Here is a 19276-nt window from a genome sequence, read left to right as displayed (position 1 = left end):
TATGTATATTGTGGGTGTATATGTATGTGTGTGATAGTGAAGCGCTGGCAACGCCAACGCCAAAGTCGGAATGTCAGCCATTGAAAATTTTTAGTTCAGTTCCAGTTCGAATTGCGTTCAGTACGACGGTAGCCTGCAACGTGCAAAGTTTGGCAACGCAGTGTGGAAAAAGTTATTTTTTCAGCTAATTGAAAAATATATAAATATATAAGCAAATTCATTTGTAAGCAATTAAAATTAATAAAATATTTATGCAAAAATTAAACCAAATTAAGCAAAAAAAAAAGAGAATTAAGAAGAAATTTTTATGGAAAATATCTTCAAATTGTCTAGCAAACTTGTGGTGAATTGTAGACTTTCCGACTCTCAAGTCGACGACGTGGCACTGTTGGCTAGCTTTTTGTGTACTTTTCGTGTGTGTATATGTGGGCGTTTATGTGCACAAATGTGTTGTTATAAAAAAAATTTATCTTCAGAGAGATAAATGAAAAATACTACATAAGAAAATGACAGAGAAAATTGAAGTAAATTAGAAATGGCAATCTGAAATGTGAATTAACAAGAAAATGCGCTAAATGGACTTTGAAATAGGAAAAAAAATTGTGCTGATTTAATGAAAATCAGAATTTTTGTGACCACCCTATTAATTTGTGCTGTTTGTTGACAGATATAGAAGAGTGCATTGTAAAAAAAAAAACAAATTTTAAAACTTAAACATTTCCTTCTCAGTGTATTATACAATATACACTTTCTAAAGCGTGAAAAGCATGCCAGCAGCTTTCGTTGTGGTAGAATGATAAAAAACGCAAACTAAACAAGCTGAATACATATTCTGCTCACTAGGTTTTTGTAACTCAACAGCTTCCCTGACTGAGCGCAAGAACACATTTGAAGTAAATATGTATTATTTAAGTAGGACTGACAGAAAAATTCTATAAAATTCCTAATTTTTCTCAAGAAATACCATTGGGGTATTCCTAACGCACAATGGGACTACAGCGGCCAAAAGTAGTAAAAGCAGGTTAGCGAATTCTGAAAAAGTAATTACGCAGATAAATAGCAAAATATCCAGCTAACCTAAACCTAAAAGAATTTTTGATAAAAATGCACATTTGACACGAGCTCAAAGTAGGAACAACCCGGAAAAATAAATTTGTGAGAAAAAATTTTGATTTTGTCGCAATTAATTTGAATTAGTTTTTCCACTTGTGCGCATATATAACAAGTAATTTTTAGCAAAAAAAAAACCGACTTCACATTCAACATTCAGCCAAAAATGGACGCTTCTCTGGACGAGATCCGTTTTCGATGGCAAGAGTTCTGCTAGCCTTAGCTCTAGCTAGTAGGTGAAATTGAAAGTTTGAGTGTAAATACATATCGTGAACATAATTTAGTATGCAGGTATTTGTAAATGTTTTCGTTGTGTCATTTTTAAAAAGAATAAATATGAACTTCTTTAGAAACAAAATAAATGTGTAATTTTCTCCAAAAATCATAAAATTTAGTACTTGCAGCCAAAAAAGTTGTGTAGAAGTTGGGCGCCGTAATAGGTAATTGTTTATTATCTTCCAAGTTGCAAAACTCTGGCTTAAACGAGCAGGACGCACCGAATTGTATTAAAAAGCTTTTGTTTTATTTTCGCCTGTTTTTCTATAACTACTGGATGATAATGCAAAACGATTTTGACGATCTTTCAGATTTATGCTTTTCTCGTTAAAACCAGCATATGCTCTGAATTTCATCAAAATCGGATAGCATTTACTATTTCCGCCCACAAGAGCTGTGGGCGTGGTAGCACGTTGAATTTTACCATTTTCCACATTTCTTCATTCTTAAGTGCCGAACAGCGCATATATGAAATTTCAGCGAATTTCAAGTACGGTTACTACTTTTGGCCACAGCTTATATGGGGACGTCCCACTGTGCAACGTTGTCGTATTGTTGTATGTCGTAAAATTTAAAAGCTTAAATAAATGTTTAGAGGAAGGACTGGAAATCACAACCAGCCATTTTTTAACACTGCGAAATTTCATAATATGACTTTGATGTTACTTTGGGAACCCCCTTAATATATTTTTTAGGCGTTTGAAGTTTACGACATACAACAATACGACACTTACGACACCGTTGTGAATACCCCAACTGTATATTTATTATTGATAACAAAAATATGTGCATGTAAAGACATATGCAATAGGCGTTCTCCCATGTGCGCGCATTGATGCGGTTAAGTTTGGAGTGTTTTTCCCTTCTCCACTTTCTTTTGGTCATAGCGTAATTGCAGTGGAAAGAAAGTTAGCAAAGCGAGGAGCAATACTAGGGTGCGAACGTCATACTAATCGGACGATTAAACATTGTCTGATGAATCTCTTTTAAAATCAATGCCCTTTGAGGAAATTCGGTGAGAGTATTCACCAAAAGCCGTTTGATGCTATGCTAAAATTTCAGATTTCTTATCTTTAATATCTATTTTGTTCAAAAATCTCATTAAAAACACTAAGCTCCCCATAAATCTAGTGCCGCTCAGTGGGAGATGATACATGATCTTCACACTCAACCAGAACTACAACTTTTACAAAATTTTCTCCTCCAACCAGTAAACTGTAATAGGCTCATTTTCACACTTAAAATGTATGTACTTATGTAGGAAGAACTACGAATTTCGCCAATAAACTTATAAAGCATTATTTTGAATACCTGGTGGATGAGTTTTCTGATATAGTGACTGCCTTAACAGATTTAAAGTGCTAGCCTAATAAATCTTCATTGAAACCACTACTTGAAGGACACTAATTCCAGCCTAGACTGAATTAAGCAAACCAAATTTTGGCTTGATTAACCCGTGCTTGAGAATAATATAAGACAAATTATTTACGTCTGGAAGTAAAAGGTTTTTAATAAGACATTTCTCTTAAAAACTGCACTATGGTTAATTTGAGCCATTTTTGTGGTCAAAATTAATTATGATTAATTATTAAAAAAAAACATAATTTTTTATTGATTGGCAAACGATTTTCCACATTATTGCAACAAAAAAAGTCTTAACCCTTGACGACCGGTGGGTCCAAAGATGCTCGCACAATTTTATTTTGCAGTTTTATTGAAGAAGTCTGAATGCATTTGTTTCTTAAATATATACTTAAAAAAACTATTGCCGTGTTATATTAACTTCAACTGAAAACCTGAAAGCTCTAAATATTCTAATTTGTCTGTTGCAAAGTAAAAGGGAGCAGTCTTTGCAGCAACATAATTGTAAACAGCTTTTTGTGTCCTCTCTTTATTGAGTTCTCCCACTCCAAATAGCAAATAGTTCGCTGCTGACAGTTTAAACAATACCTACAAAAAAATGCCATTTTCTCAGAAAACGCAAAAAATCGTAACACTAGATTGACTCTTGATTGATTCTACACATTTCTGATAGCCTTAACACGTCCGCACAGGGCCAACATTTTAAATGCATTTTCAAATATCTCTTCTAAGAAAGAAATTAAATAAGGTTATATCAGAAGTATGTACTTATATATTTATATCTCAGGAATATATTTTTTGTCAAAAAAACTAGTTATAGATCTTAAAAATACTAACTTTTCTCTGTATTCTCTATATTTCTCTTTATTTTTTTAGTTAACTGTTAACCTAGATATAGTTGCTCGAAAGTAGCTAAAAAGCTGAACAAAAAAACCGATTCCAATATTTCACTCACAGACAGCGATTAAGACCACCCGCTAAGCAGTTGTCGTTTGAAGTTTTGTTTATCAAATACCAAGCACAAAAAAGTTGATTTTTTGTAACTACAGAAAGCGACTTCTGGCCACATAAACTGATCAAATTACGCATAGTGCACTGGTTGAAACGTGCATTACAAATTTCTGCAACTGGGTAAAACCTTTTGGCTACAACACAAAACTGAGGTACGGAGAGCAAAGAGAATGCCTCTAGTGACAGGAAAAGATTTATTTTGCATAAGTTCGCTTTGAACTTTCGGTTTATCAAAACTTGTAAAAACATGAAATATCGAATTTTACCAATATTGAGTACGTTCTGAATTTACTTAAGTACCATAAAAATAGCTATGCAGAAATTCGTGTAAAAGCATGGAATGGCTATACATATCGAACCCTAACCGCCAAAATAACGTAAGCGAAATTTTTTTCAAATTTTTTTTTTTGATGCAGAAATGCATCAAGATGCTCTAGGAATATTTCTGCATCAAAAAGAAAATTTTGAAAAAAGTGTCGCTTACGTTATTTTGGCGGTTAGGGCTCGATATAATGGCTGTAGAGATTGTCTATCGCTTACATAATATCGAGCCTTAACCGCCAAAATAACGTAAGCGACATTTTTTTCAAAATTATCTTTTTGATGCAGAAATGTATCTCGATGCTCTAGTAATTTTTCTGCATCAAAAACAATATTTTGAAAAATATGTCGCTTACGCTATTTACGCGAAAAGTTCCCAAATATGCGTTGATCGATTTTTAAACCTTTTTTCTTAATGATTATAAATTGACTTTCAATTAAAATGTGCAAATTAACATACATATGTATATGAGTATATCTGTTGACAAACCACAAAACTTGAAGTAGTTTTGTGAACCTTTCTGTTCTAAAAATAAAAAGCTTTTTCGTTAAACTTGCAGAGTGATTGATTGTTGATTTCGATATTTAAACGCTAAACATTTCGACCTCAGTCGTCGCGCGTTTCGTTTTAACTAAAATATTCGGTACTCACATCGCTGCCATTTAAGTTCGCGCATCGTATTTGATTACAGCTGCCGCAAGTGTTTGTGAATAAATGAAATTGACAAAGTCAGCAACACAGCAGTTTGAGATTTGAGATTTAGGGATCTGCGATTTTGGAAATAAAGTGGTAAGTAATGCAAAGAAAATTATAATAAGCGGCGCGCCGTAAGTTATAGAAAAACATTAATTCATATATAAGTTCCAATTTCAAACGACATTTGTTTTATACGAAGAAAATGAGCAACGCCTTAACCAAAAAAAAAAAAATAAAAAAAAAATTGCGAAAAATCAACAGTAGAGCTGATGTCAGATAAAACGCTTGCTTCGCTTTGCGTTACAGATTCGCTTTGACAGATAAGCTGAAATGTATGAAAATGCACAAAGCATGCCACATGCATATGTAGATGCTTTCAGCTGCAGCGCGAAGCGAAAAGATGACCAACTCCTATATTTTTGCGCGCGTTGGCCATCAGCTGCTTTAATATATATTTTGTGTCGTCCAATTTTGAATTTTCAGGCAGAAACATAAATTTTAATTACACTGCTGAAATTTTTAAAACTAAATATATAAAATCTACAGCAATTTTCACGAGTAAAAAAAGCAGTGCAAAATTGTTTCCTTGACGTTCATTGTGACACACCTTTTGCTTATTGCACTTTGCTGGCAAATGTCACGCAAAGCCACAAAGTTTTATCTGGCATCAGCTTAAGTCCTAGCTACTTCAAACTTGAACATCACTAAAATTGAAAGCGCCAGTAGAATTCATACTCAAATTTTTCTGAATATTCTGATTAAAAATCTCGAAGTATTGACAAAACTTTGTCAAGTTTAAAATTTGGACTTACATGGTGTTTGTTAAGTAAACAAAGAATAATAGCCTCAACTGGTTGGAATATCGCGTCCCTATTTATGTTTTCGCCACTGTATATATATAAGGGGGCCCACTGCAAAACCTAACAACTTCACTTGAACAATAGGAGGTACTTTTCTATATAAAATCTGATGTATTTTAATTGATCTGAACAAAAAGGATTGATTGATATTCGGTTTGAAAAAAATACGTAATTCAGACTCGATCGAAGCACATATATTTTTACAAATTTTAGAGATGATTATACCTCGTTGTTGGAAGATCGTGGCAGCCATTTTGTTTTGTGGTGTCTTCCAGATTGTGCCTTATTATTCATAGGTACTAACAAACAAATATTTTAATAACGCATTGCTGGTGGTTCGCGCAAATTGTCATTGTGTTTTGGTAAAAAGATATATGCCAGGCAATGTTCTTATTTGTATATGTTAATTTGAATGACAGCAGCACTGAAAGTGGTGGACGAACCCGAGCCTCCAGTCGATGACAATGGAGTCGATATCCCACCGCCTGACTATGGCGAGTTACGAACAGCAGATACGCGGCTGAAAAACACGGCGGCAAGAAAGGGAGCATCCATCAACTCTTATGAAGAATATGGTCAGATGAACGTATGCCCGGCGACTTAAATTTAAGTGTGGCCTGACCAATCCAAAATAAACACAACCCTGACATAAGCGCCAACTACAGCGGGATCAGCCTTCTAAGTATAGGTTACAAGGTCTTATCGTCAACGAACTGATTGGACCTTATCAGTGCGGCTTTAGTCCTGGAAAATCCAGCATAGACCAGGTGTTCACAGTACGCCATATCTTGAAAAGACTCGTGAAAATTGGATCGACACACACCATCTGTTTGTCGATTTCAAAGCCGCTTTCTACAGAGCTAAAAGGAGTTGTCTGTAAGTCGCGATGTCTGAATTTGGTATCGCCGCGAAACTAATACGGCTGTGTAAAATGATATCGAGAAATACCGTCAGTTCCATCAGAATTGGGAACCACGTCTTCGAGCCGTTGAATACCAAACAAGGTTTCAGACAAGGTGACTCCCTTTCGTGTTCATGATGGAGGTGATAACAAAAGCTGCAAAATTGAACCGCTCAGGCCCAAATCTTTACAAGAGCTTACAATTGCTGACATATGCCGATGACATCGACATAATCAGTAAAACCAAGGGCTATGTCTGTTCTTAGTTCTCAGAATTAGATAGCGAAGAAAAGCATGCGGGCCTGGTGGTGAATGAGGATAAAACGGAGTATCTTCTGTCATCAGACAAACAGTCAGGGTATAAGCGTGTCAGCACCAACAAAATGTTGACGGTTATTAAATTGAAAAGTATTCGTTCATTTAGAAACCAGTATTAACCCCAGAAATATTATCAGCCCCGTAATCCCACGGAGCATAACTCTTGCCAAGAGGTGCTATTTTGGACTGAGTAGGCAATTGAAAAGCAAAGTTCAATCTCGCCATACAAAAATCATCATCTATGAGTCACTCATAACACCCATGCTGGGATATCGCGCAGAAGCAAGGATACTATAGGCATCCGTTTAGGCGGCTCCTGGAGTTTTCGGGAAGAATATTCTACGAAAGACTTACGGGACTTTGCGAGTTGGTGAGGGCGAATACCGTAGACGGTTTAACGATAAGCTATATTAGCGTCAGATATATGCTTGAAAGACACTGCAATCGTTCGGGAGACGAAGGGACCGGTTGAACTGCTGTTCCTTCGAGTAGAGACCGTCTCCGGTTTATTCTTCAATCTTTGAACCATTAGTGTAGATGGATATACCCCCTCTAATCTCTCTATCCTCTACTGGCATTCCTGCATCCTATCCTTTCTGGTCGGATGTCTAACAGTTAGCTTCGTATTGAAGTGCCAAACAGGCCTAATGTATTTAATTAGTGCTGGCTTCTATGTCAGCTTTAATTGCATTACGCCGGCCTCTTTTTATTTCATTTAGTATTGCTACATACAATGTTAGTTACTGTAACTTTAGCAGCCCTAGAAACGATATATATATTTGATATCTACGTTTAGAAACATTTTTCCTTCGGAGTTTCCGTGGCCGCTTCGAAGAGATAGAAGAGATTCGCGCACTCGAAAATGAAACTCGAAAACGAAATAAATTACCGATCAATTGTCCAAAAGCTGACTGGGTTATTGTTGGTCATAGTTGAACTAGTATTCGGGTCACCATTACATAGAAATGGCAAATGCATTTTCTCATTCGAAGTGCGCACGATAACCTCCAAAGGACGACGCCTGGTATTTTTGGATGTTCAAAGAACTTTTGATTTATCGACAGCTAAAAGAGTTGAAAGCAAACATGCATATGTACATATGTATATGTGTGTAGGTTTGTATCTCACGAACACAAATAGGAGAATCGAAATCAAGTGGCTCAGCCACACCATTGTATATGTACGTTTACGCCAATGGCAATTTGGACTATTACAACAACATTTGACATTTATTTATGACCCTACATCAGCATTTAATGTGCATCCGCTGGGCAATGGCGACTAGTTAATGCTAAATAGAGCAAACTAACAAACATGTTACGGTTTTATGTATGTTAGAAGTACATAGTAGGTATGCGGATATAAGGTACATTTACCGTTGGTTTATTCTAAGGATATTAGAAATTTCTTAGTTACTTTTTTATATACCCTAATTCTGTTCATAGTGAGATTGTTAGCTCATTCTTTTGTAAACAAGTTACTCTAATGACACTCATATTTCAAGCTCGAGATCAGATATGTACATATATACTTATGTACCGAGTTTTACATATACATATATCCGCACGTATTTGCCTTTCATCCACTATATTTTTGTTGCATTGTGGTTGAATATTTCGCTAGGTAGAAGTAGCAGAATGAAAAAAAATTATTACTTACATACACATGTACATACATATGTACATGCATATGTATGTATTTATGTATGTATGTATATTTTTATTTTTTTCTTAGCAATTGCGTTACAAATTTCGTTGAAGGAAGAGTGTCAATGAGTATTAATTCCTTGTGTAGACTAGTTATTCTCAAAGTGGTCCAGGTGGACGCCCAGGGGTCCACGGAAGACTCGACAGGGGTCTACGTTGGCGTGAAAGAAATATGAGGGTTCACGAGGTGTAAGTGGGGGTCCACAAAAATTTATCTCTTTGTTTAACTTTACATTTTTTGAGTGGTGTATAGTGCTCTTGACACACTGGTGCACTTACCGTCACTTTGTGTCATCATACGTGGGGATGCCTTAAAGACAACCTGCAGACTAAAAATAAACGGATGTTGGTATAACACTGAGTGAGGCTATGCGTAAATTGCCGGCGGCAGATATGTGAGCACTTGTGTCGTTATAATGCTACAGGATAGTACGCCACCATTAACTTTGATGAAGAGATTCTAGCGAGAGAAAGTTTCCTGAGGGGGAATGCTGGTTTAATTCCAGCACTGAGCCCGCACTCGTACATTGCTGAATATTCACTGATGACTTTAAAACTGACTCCGGGTCAGGATCTGGGTTATTATTCGAAGTTAATGTGGATAAGCTTCACTTTTTCTCTTGGGGAGAATGCTTCGGATAGTTGGATAATTTGAAAATTGATATTCATGATTTTGTAAATTTTTAGTTGCAGGTTCTATTTACTATTAATTTAGATTGCTTGGTAAGACAAAAATATCAACATATTTGAGTTCCTGGCTAAAAACTACCCCTAGAAGCCTGGGGAGTTTTTCGAAATAGCTCGACATAGCTTCCAATTATACACATTTTGAGCTCTAAGACGATAACAGAATTACAGCCAAGCTGCACTTAAGGCATTGACCAGCCCTCTAACTAAGTACTGCCAAACTAGTTCGGCAATGCTAGTCTCGACTAAATTATGTTGGTAAAGATAACGAGCTTGCTTGAGTCTGGGCGCTAGGCAACCCGGGAGTGCCTGGAAATGAGATATTTGATCATTTTGTCACAGTTGGCTTAGACCAGGCATTCCTCGATCCGCAACCAGCTAAAACTCATTCTCACACTTCCTGAATCACAAAATGAAGAGTGTACACAACTTTAAGTGTAAACTTGAAAACTCACAGTTACAGAATCCAGCCCCTGTTCTCATTCCACATTAGGACTCGGCAAAAAGTTGTTCCAGTGTTCATTGACTTTCAGAATAACGTGAGCTCTAACAGATGCTTTAAAAGTGGCTATTGCCATACATACCGAGTTCTTTCCCGAAATGTTTTGGGTGGCCGTAGCTTTTCTTTCCAAATCGTCAGCTTTACAATCACCCTCAATATCCCCCGGTGTACTGACACTCATATGAGAATAATTTTATTTATATATGTTCTCGTTCAAATATACATGGCATTCAGTAAGGAACTCTGCATTGCCTATGTGTGAGTCCAAAGCTGACAGGGCTGCCTGACTGTTAAAGAAGAAGCTTTTCTCAATAATGAATTAAAGTGAAAATTTGTTTCCAAGGTAGGAGAGTTTCAAAAAATCTTATTACAGTAAAGTATATTCCCGGCACTGCGAATGATCAAATGCCTTCAATTGTTTTGTGGCCTAAATCTTAAACGGATAGAGGTACATACATCGTCGATGTTTTTGTAAAACCGCCTAAATCGCCGTGGTGGCAAAAATGAGATTTGGTAACCCTGAACTCCAGGTATCGAGATTTATGCATACAAATCGTTTAATCGTTATTAAAACAACAGATTTGTAAAATAATAGCTAGAGAAAATACCGGCTATCAAGGCAATGCCATCAAAGAATAAACCGTTTTTTCGCTCTCCTGTAAAATTTGAGTGCCGTAAGATAGGCGGTTTTGCAAAAACATCGACGACATATCCTATCAAAGATTGTCGTATGTTTCTTTCAGCAGGTTTTGGGAAATCGCGATTAAAGTTTGGAAAGGAATTTACCACGACGATAAATTATCTCCGGTGCACGTACCTATTAAATATCGGTTTTCGCATCTCAGTAAACTAAAATACAAGGTGTTTTTTTACCACATGCTAATTTGTAACGTACTCATTTTATTCAACCTAGGTGTAAAAAAATGCATTATTTAAATTATTGTAGAGTGCACCCCCATATACTTAAATATTGCGCAATACTCAGAGCTACCATTTTGATTTTTTTTTTAATTGTTTTGAGATGGCATATTTTCAAAAACTAATTTTTTATATCGAAAAATTTGTATTTGTTTTTGTTATTTTATGGCCTTATAACAATTATAGTCAACAATTTTTATTGAGCTTGAGGCCGTTGGTTTTGTTGCTTTTCCACAATAATTTTTCGCTAGAAACGGCCTCAAGCTCAATAAAAATTGTTGAAGGAAAATTTGTATGTGAAAAATTGTTCAAGAAAAAAAATCTTAAAAATATTTATTTTCATAGAGAATTTTGATGTGTGCATGTGCGATTCCCTTTTTTAATTTTTTCCTCTGCCCGTTTTCGAGATATTTGGAAAACTAATAAATCGATTTGTTTTTGTTTTCGCGCTGTAAAGTTTTTAAAAATTTATAAATCAAGCTAAAATTTTACAAGAATTTCTCGTTTAATGTAATAAGATTTACATTCCAAACACGAACCGTATCGGACCATAAGTAAGAGGTTTTCAAATATATCGACACTTGCGCCACCTAGCGGATTAATTCATTTTTCATTACACACATTTGAAACTTAATAAAAGACAGTAAACTGAAATTGTAGCTAAGTAATCGAAATGCACCTACAAGTAAAATTTTCCCATAAGACCCAAATTTTGCGATATTGTACTGATACACATAGAAAGCCTCTGAGTTTTTCAGTTCTGAATTCTAGGAATTACATACTAGAGCAGAATGGACCTGACGATCGGATTTTGAATTCTATGAAATGCCAGAGTCGAAAGTCGTTCCTTTTAAAGATTTACTTGCACGGTATGCAATTTCATTTTCATCAGAGTTTCTCATTCAGGATTTTTTAAGTTTGGTTCTACGGTCGAAGCAGATTTCTAGTCGAGGGACTGCCGCTTTTTAACGGCAAAAAAAAACGGAGCTCCAGCCGAAGGTAAACCCATTTTAGAACAAAGCACTTTTGGTAAAAATGCCCGATTTATATGAAAATTGTTGGACTGATAGAATTAAAATTTTTCACCATCAACTAACAACATTCAATATTTGGTTACGTGTATCGCTTACAACTTCAAACGAATCTGTTGAATGCGTCTGTTGTTATATGTGTGTAAGTACAACTATGCATTTGTATAAAATCCACTTTAAACCAAATACTATTAACGAATTGCTTAGCAAAACAAGTGACTCGAAAACTCGAAAATTCAATCCTAGAAACTAATAGGAACTAGCAACTAATTGGCTTGAATTGTGTAAGCAAATTTTAAAGTGTGGCTTGTACGAATGTGCATATCTGCACGTGCTTGCGTTTCATGTACAACAACGAAAAATAAAAATTGATTTTAATTGGAGCATAGTCTAAAAATTTCGATTGAAAAATAAGTTAGCTAAACAAAGGAAGAGCGCTAAAGCGAAAATTGCAAAAACGAATAAAAATACTTTAACAAACGATTTCAGCTAAATACTCTCGGAATTCAACAGCGTTTACTCGTATTGAATTAGCAAAAAGTTAGGGGTTTGCTTTGAATTACAATACTTATAAAAATGGTTAAATGAAAAATTAACAAAAAAGGAGATAGAAATGAAATGGTGTATGCGGTAATTATACCAGGAATGCTTAATATTTTGTTAGAATATTTGGTTGCTTAAACAGGAATTATTTTTATTTGATTTTTTTTAAACGAAACTTTATATAACTTGTAGTAGAACAAAATTTTAAATGTATTTTTTTTTTCGAAGATACATTTCTCTATAATCACGAATTCATGTGATTACCCAAAAAATATGGAAAATTGGAATTTATGCACCAAATTTCTTCATAATTTCGTCTGCGATAAGGCTTTGTGTAGCAACTATTCATAAAGAGTATCATTTAAATTTAATAAATCGTATTTCAGTTAACTTTACGTAGATATAACTACCAGAAAGCAAACTAATAGAATGACTATTTAAATCATACGCTTCCACAAGTTTCATTTGGGCCTTAGTTAAAAATGATGTGATCCCAAAAGAAAATATTATAATACCATGTTCTGACCGACATCGAAAACATGTTTTCGTTGGTAAAACTGGTTTTCGACCTAAAACTTGTGTTTTCGTCCATGTAAAATCTGTCAAACGAAAACTAGTTTTCGCTGAAAACCACTTGAAAACTCACGTTCCACTCATTCCAATCGGTGTCTGCACTAGTTTTTTCGATTATTTATCGAAGTAGAAGTCATATTTTATCATCTTTAATACGCCATTTCGGATTTATTGTTAATTGGCTGGCAAAAGTAAAATAAGAATGAAAGTAAGAGGTTGCTAAGGAAAAGAAAATGAGGGAAAAGCACTTTGGTTTTGTTTTTGTGTAGCAAAACTGTAATCAGAGGATGTAAGAAATGTCAACAAAAACACTAACAGCCGGTGTGAACAGCCTTCAGCCCACAATCCCAAAACACGTTTTCAGAGTGTTTTCGTTGTCGGTCAGAACATGGTATAACTGAAACAAGGAGAAAACATATTCCTAAAATTCAAAATATGATCTCTCTTACTTCATTGTTCCCTGGCTAAAAGGCAAATTATTCTTTTAAGATTTCATTCTATTTAATGTGGAAGTTATTATTAATATATATGCCGATAATTAGGTGTTTACTTTTTGTAAATTATTTGCCAAATAAATCTATTTTTCTCTGACCATAAATCACCATTCCTCCCTAGTTAACTTTAAAGCTAAATAATCTGAAGAACACTGACAGGGTTACTATGTGTAATTATTTCTGTATTATCTGCTTCACTGAGAAAAGGGTCAGCTAAATATATCTCCCTCAACTCATGAGAGAAATAATGCGTTGAGAGAAACAAATTTCGTTGACGTAACTACACTCTATTTTCAGTGTGCATAAAGAGCTCGCTACTACTAGGGAGTGGAAGAATATCGGCACCTCTTTTACTCTAATCTGCTTAAGGGTTCTTGGTCAGACCTACCCTGACCCCAAATCCAGCGTAAATCGAAAACACGGTATCTTTCAGACTAAGCTGCAAATATCGGTGGCGAGGTTGCAAGCAGAAGTCTTTGAAAGAAGCAAAATTATCCTTTTAGAGTGAATTTTGTAGCAGCCTCGAGGTATTTCCAAGGGTTTGAGATTTAGAAAATTTTCCCTTTCCCCGCAAACATATTCTGAGCGTTCAGAATATGTGAGTCCGAAAGGAGTCCTAGGTAGGTAAGAAATTGGAGTTTCAAAACGAGAACTGCGTGACTCTTATATAAATCTTTTAGAAGTCATATATGATCCAAGTTATGAGCCAATACCTTGTACCAATATAAAACCAATAAAGATTCGAAATCTAAATCTAAACTTGTTTATACAAAAAATGAAAATAATTAGAAAGCAAAATGTAAACAAAATTTAGCTGCAAATGCTGCTAATAATTGCATGTTGGAATGTATATACATATGCACGTTAGTATGTATGTATGCTATTTGAAAGAAATTTTTGCTGAATGCCTTTGCAAATATAGGGCGGTCAATAAGACCTAAAGAACTACCTAAAATAAGAGTCCGAACGTAGTCATTTATGAGGCCGATAAGAGCCTGAAATGATTCATATGTACATATATGAGCCCAACAATTGTTTTAAAAGAGTCCAAAATGAGCCGTATAAAAGGTCATTAAGAGTTTAATATGACTCATATTGAGGCTCATTTGATGTATGAATTGAAGCTCATATACGTCGATCTTCAGAGGGAGGGAAACACTCTCATTTCGGACTCTTAATTGAGCTCAATATGATCGAAAAGCCTCCGAAATAGGACTCATTAAAGACTCATTTATGACCCCAATTGTTTGCTGGGTTGAGTCTTCAGCTTTAATAGATTTTCTGAAGAAGTAAGATGTCTCCTAGACCATAAGTGGAAGGAAAAGATTAGGATCGTTTTTGGACACACACTTCCCAAGAAGTTCCTAGACAAGCACCATCGAGTCATTCTGCGGGTGGAATTGTAATTATATGTACTTGTCTCAAGGGGAACAATTATTAGGGCGTTTTAAAGCTTTAAACTTGTAAAACTGCAAGATCAGATGGAATTATACCTCTGCAACTGAAATTTCCCTGAATGGGTTATGGATAATTTTCAGGGTCAGGGTCCTACGTATCGACGGAGACCACGGAGAGAAGTATAAGGATGATGTGTCCCTTTCGATGTTATGAGCTTTACCGATGCTCGCATTTCCACCTGTGAGACCTCAGCCAAGCGAGCGTAATCTGCTTCTATGATTTTGCAAATACAACATTAGACCAATGCGTCAATCTTCAGTCTTATGTCGTGTAAGTCGATAAAAGTGTTTATAAGCAAACTGAAGAGCGTAAATGTGCGTTTTCTGTTATAATAAGGCCAAGAATCCTCGCTCTTGCACATGATGAAAACTTTTCGCGTACATTGTCAAAATAATCGTGTAATCTCTTGGATATCCTTTAAATGAAGCCATGAAGCAGGTATGCCGTGTTCCATCTTGGAAGGATGTGGTCGAGTCTTTCCTAGCTAATTCGTCACTTTTAAATTTTTATTTTGAATTTGAATGAAATCGTCTCATAATTACCACTTTTATGTATAATTCGACACCAGCTCCACCTATCGAGTTTTCTAATAGCTTATAATAGGACCATGCACGCAAGATATATAGTTTGTCTTTTTGAATTTTTTGTTACTGGATCGAATGGGTTAGTAGGTGGTAGCACTACCTGACCTTCGTTTAGGAGAAGCATCACAATGGAGGCCTGGGCCAATCAGTAGGGTGGTTTTTTTGAAACATTCATAGTTTGTTGGAAGCGCATTGTCGAAACGGGGGCAGTTATCTTGCAAAACCGATAAAACTGGTTGAGAAATGTGAATTTTCGGTGACAGCCAAGCTGTAAATAGAACTGTAAGCTCCGAAAATAGTGTTGAACTGTCGCCAATGTCAGCATGAGATGGCTTACCTATTTTAAGTGCTTCCATTCATTAGGTCTCTGCTTCGAAGTCCAGAAAGCTCAAAATTCGTTCCATTTTTGTTAAACGAGGTAATATTTTAAAAATCAATGGGTGCTGCAGGATTATATCCGTTGATTATTCTCTGCACCGACAATATATTGAGTAGAAGAACCATCATCTGCTCATTGACTAAAGTAATGATAGCGCCTGCAAATCTACACCTCATGGTGGGGTTACATCTCCTCTCTTTGGAACCCTCGTGCTAAACGAAAAACCATTTCGCAACACACTGAAAGTTCGGTGATAATTAAATTTGCACTTAACGAGCTTCCAAGGTGGGCAAAAAGAACGGTCTGGTGGTTAGCCAGCATTGTTATATACATATTTATACCAACATACGTATATTTTTACAAATAAATTATTATCATGCAGTAGTTTTTATTTAAAGTCCATATTTTTTTTTTAAATTTTAGAACTATGCAGATAAAGCTCGCTGACCGGAAATTTCACACATTGACCAAAACAAACACAGCTTGGGATGTGTGGTTTGCGCATTTCCATCTATTACGCACTTGTTTGCATATGTGTATACAAAGTTTTATTTTAGTTGAATTAAAAAACTTTTTTTTTCACTTATATAAAATGCTACAAAATTCTATGTTTTACTCGTCTGATAAAATAACACGCATTTCAATTCGAGAATGACATGGTACTATTATGCAAAATCTTATTTTTTCTTTGGCTTAGACAATTAACAAATTCTTCGAAAAAGTATAAAATATTTCATCAAAAATATTCGAAGGCCTCTTTAAGTGCATCTTAGGGCAGACTACAAAAATTCCATAATAACGCAAGAAAAAAAATAGCCACAAGAAATACTGCGAATTTGCTTTGGGACAGTTGCCCTGCAAGTAAATGGCAAGACAGAAAGGTTGTAAAATTTTAGCGTCAAGCTCGCTTCATTTTGCTTTTCTCTTCCATATTCCCCACACTACAATCTAAGGCTACGTTGCCTTGATACTCTGAATGGAATTATTTATTTTTTTGTCGCTATGAATGTTCGGTCTATGCTCCCCTTTTTCCTAGTCAGCCTCTGGCTGGCTCATATCTGCGTTTGAATATCCTTTCGGCTAGGTCGTTTTTCAGCCAGCCTGTCGCTTTTGAAAATTGAAGAAAAAAAAGCATCAATCTTAAATAAAGCACAAGTAATATCTACCTAATGGAACTGAATAATTTGGAAGGCACATTGCTGCTGTCACACTTGCTTGCCACCACAGCGCTAAACTGCCGTCTCTTATTTCTTTAGTTTTACCATTGCTCAAATAAAATTTGAATTGTTTGTACTTGTGTGTGCTTCTGTAAATGTAATTGAATTCCTTTTTTCATCATTTTTATTTTTAGTATTCAAAATTTTTACTTATTACTTTATAAATGTGTTTTTGCTGTGATCATCAATTTGTTTAATGAATGAGAAGAGGGGAGGTTGAAGGTTAAAAAGAAATTATCCAGCACCTTACATTTGTTATGGGAAGGACAGGGTATGAAGTTGTTAATTAAACACCACCAGAGCTCACCAATATCTTCGAAGTTATCTCAACGTTAAAATATAAAGTTTTTTATGCACAAGAGTCTGATAGTCGTAAAAAATCCATAGTATCCTTTCATAGGCAAACAGTCTTACCTTTAAGAATGGACGTATATCTGCTTGCTTGGGAATGTGGCAGCAGACAGGAAATGTACGTAAAAGCGTTACTTACCTTTGTTAAGTCGAAGTGCTGATTTATATATGTATATCTGCATACGTTTTACAGAATATTGTTCAATAACTAAATTCAATATTGCCAAATACTTTCCGCTGGCGGAAAATTTTGCGTAATCAATAGTTATTGTTTTCCTACTAAGTTAGATGTAACGCGTGGATACATGGCGGATGGGTAATATAATTTTCTGGTCACATTTCGTTCGGGCGAAACCGAACTTTATAAATATACAGGGCGCACAAATTAAATATATGTATGTACATTATTTTTTCAACGTTCAGTACACTGCATGTTGACTAAGGGTGTTTTTCCCGTTTTCGAAAGGATCCGATATTATGCTATGATATATTGAAGCAATTAGATCAGGGACTGTCATGGAAGAATTCACTATGTAGGAAATGTTCTACAACTAAGTGATTTCTTTTTTCACCGAGACTAATATTTGAAAGTAAATTTTTATTTGCAATTTTTATGTAAAAATTAAAAAAATAACAATTATTTTTGATTTTTATGTTATAAATCCAAAAGACAATTATTTTTAATTTTTATATTATACGTCTTAAATAACAGTTATGAAAGACTATAAAAAGTTATAAAAGTCATCAGTAAAAATCAGTCAGCAACTTTTACTTTTAAAAGTCATCAATATAAATCAGTCAATAACATTTTTCGCAGGTAAGAAGGTGTTGGGAAACAAAAGTTTACTACGACTTAAACAAATACAAGAATACAAGAATACAAGAATTTATTTAATCATTTAGTACAAGTGAGACTTTTGTCTCTTACAGTACATCAACTAATGGATATATATCATAACTCATGTGACAATATCTTAATATTAAGAAAATATAAGTGTTTACAGAAATAGATAGTATAGATTAAAATAAAATAGTTAGATAACTGTTTTTCGTATTTCAAAAAATTCCGACAGAGCCAATTTGAAGCGCAATGCATTGCGTTCATTTTTTATAAAATTTGGTAGTGAGTTCCATAGTTTGATAGTACTGACGAAAAACGTTCTTGATGATGAGAGATATTTATAGCGTGGAACGATAAGGTTACATGTTCTGTTAGACTGCGCAAAACATAGATTTCGGAAAAGGTTTTCTGGCTGCTTTTCATTAATTAATTTATTTAAGAAAATTAGGTTGTGATAGTTTAGGAAATTAGTAAGATTGCAGTCCAGTGTTTTAATAGAAAACTCTGATATATGATCGTATTTTCTTTTAGCGAAGATATATCTAGCACAATTGTTCAAAGCAAGTTGCAGTTTTCTCTTTGACTCGTAGTCAATATTACCAAACACAAGCCCTCCAAAAGAAATGTAAGGAACTATGAGTGTTTTGACCAGCATTAATTTTACATTAGTGGGAACGAAGTCAGCAGTGTACCATAATTTTCTTAACACAAAGTAAATTTTTGATAAGATGTAATTAACATGATTTCTACAACCAAGATGAGAGTTTAATTTGAACCCTAGGCTACTAACAACCGACTCATAGTTGATGCTCGTACCCTGCAATGTGACCAATGGCAAATTATTTACAAGTTGCAAAGAATGGGAAATACAAATAGCTTTTCTTTTGGACGCATTTAGATTTAAATAATTGTCTCTCGCCCATGAAGAGATGCGCTCAAGATCCTCGTTTATTCTATACACCAAATCATCTGATAATCCAATTGGACGAGATAAATATATTTGTGCATCGTCAGCATAAAGATGTATTGAAACACTCTTACAGCAATGAGTAATATCATTAATAAACATACTGAACAAAATTGGTCCAAGTATAGATCCTTGAGGTACCCCGGAGGAAAGAGACTTCGTCTCAGAG

The 19276-nt window shown here is 35.0% G+C and overlaps 1 protein-coding gene across 1 annotated transcript in view; it reads left to right on the top strand.

The window, feature by feature from the left end:
• The first annotated feature begins 4624 nt into the window (after positions 1-4624).
• Positions 4625-19276, top strand: part of LOC118747283 — a 207388-nt gene continuing 192736 nt past the window's right edge. The window contains exon 1 of the mRNA XM_036481285.1: positions 4625-4870. The gene's annotated coding sequence lies outside the window, so the exon portion shown is untranslated. The remainder of the gene's footprint in view (positions 4871-19276) is intronic.

Source organism: Rhagoletis pomonella, unplaced genomic scaffold, assembly GCF_013731165.1.
Source record: "Rhagoletis pomonella isolate Grant_MI unplaced genomic scaffold, Rhpom_1.0 Rhpom_scaffold_00011, whole genome shotgun sequence".
Classification (NCBI taxonomy): Eukaryota; Metazoa; Arthropoda; class Insecta; order Diptera; family Tephritidae; genus Rhagoletis; species Rhagoletis pomonella.
This window is presented reverse-complemented; position numbering and strand designations above follow the sequence as displayed.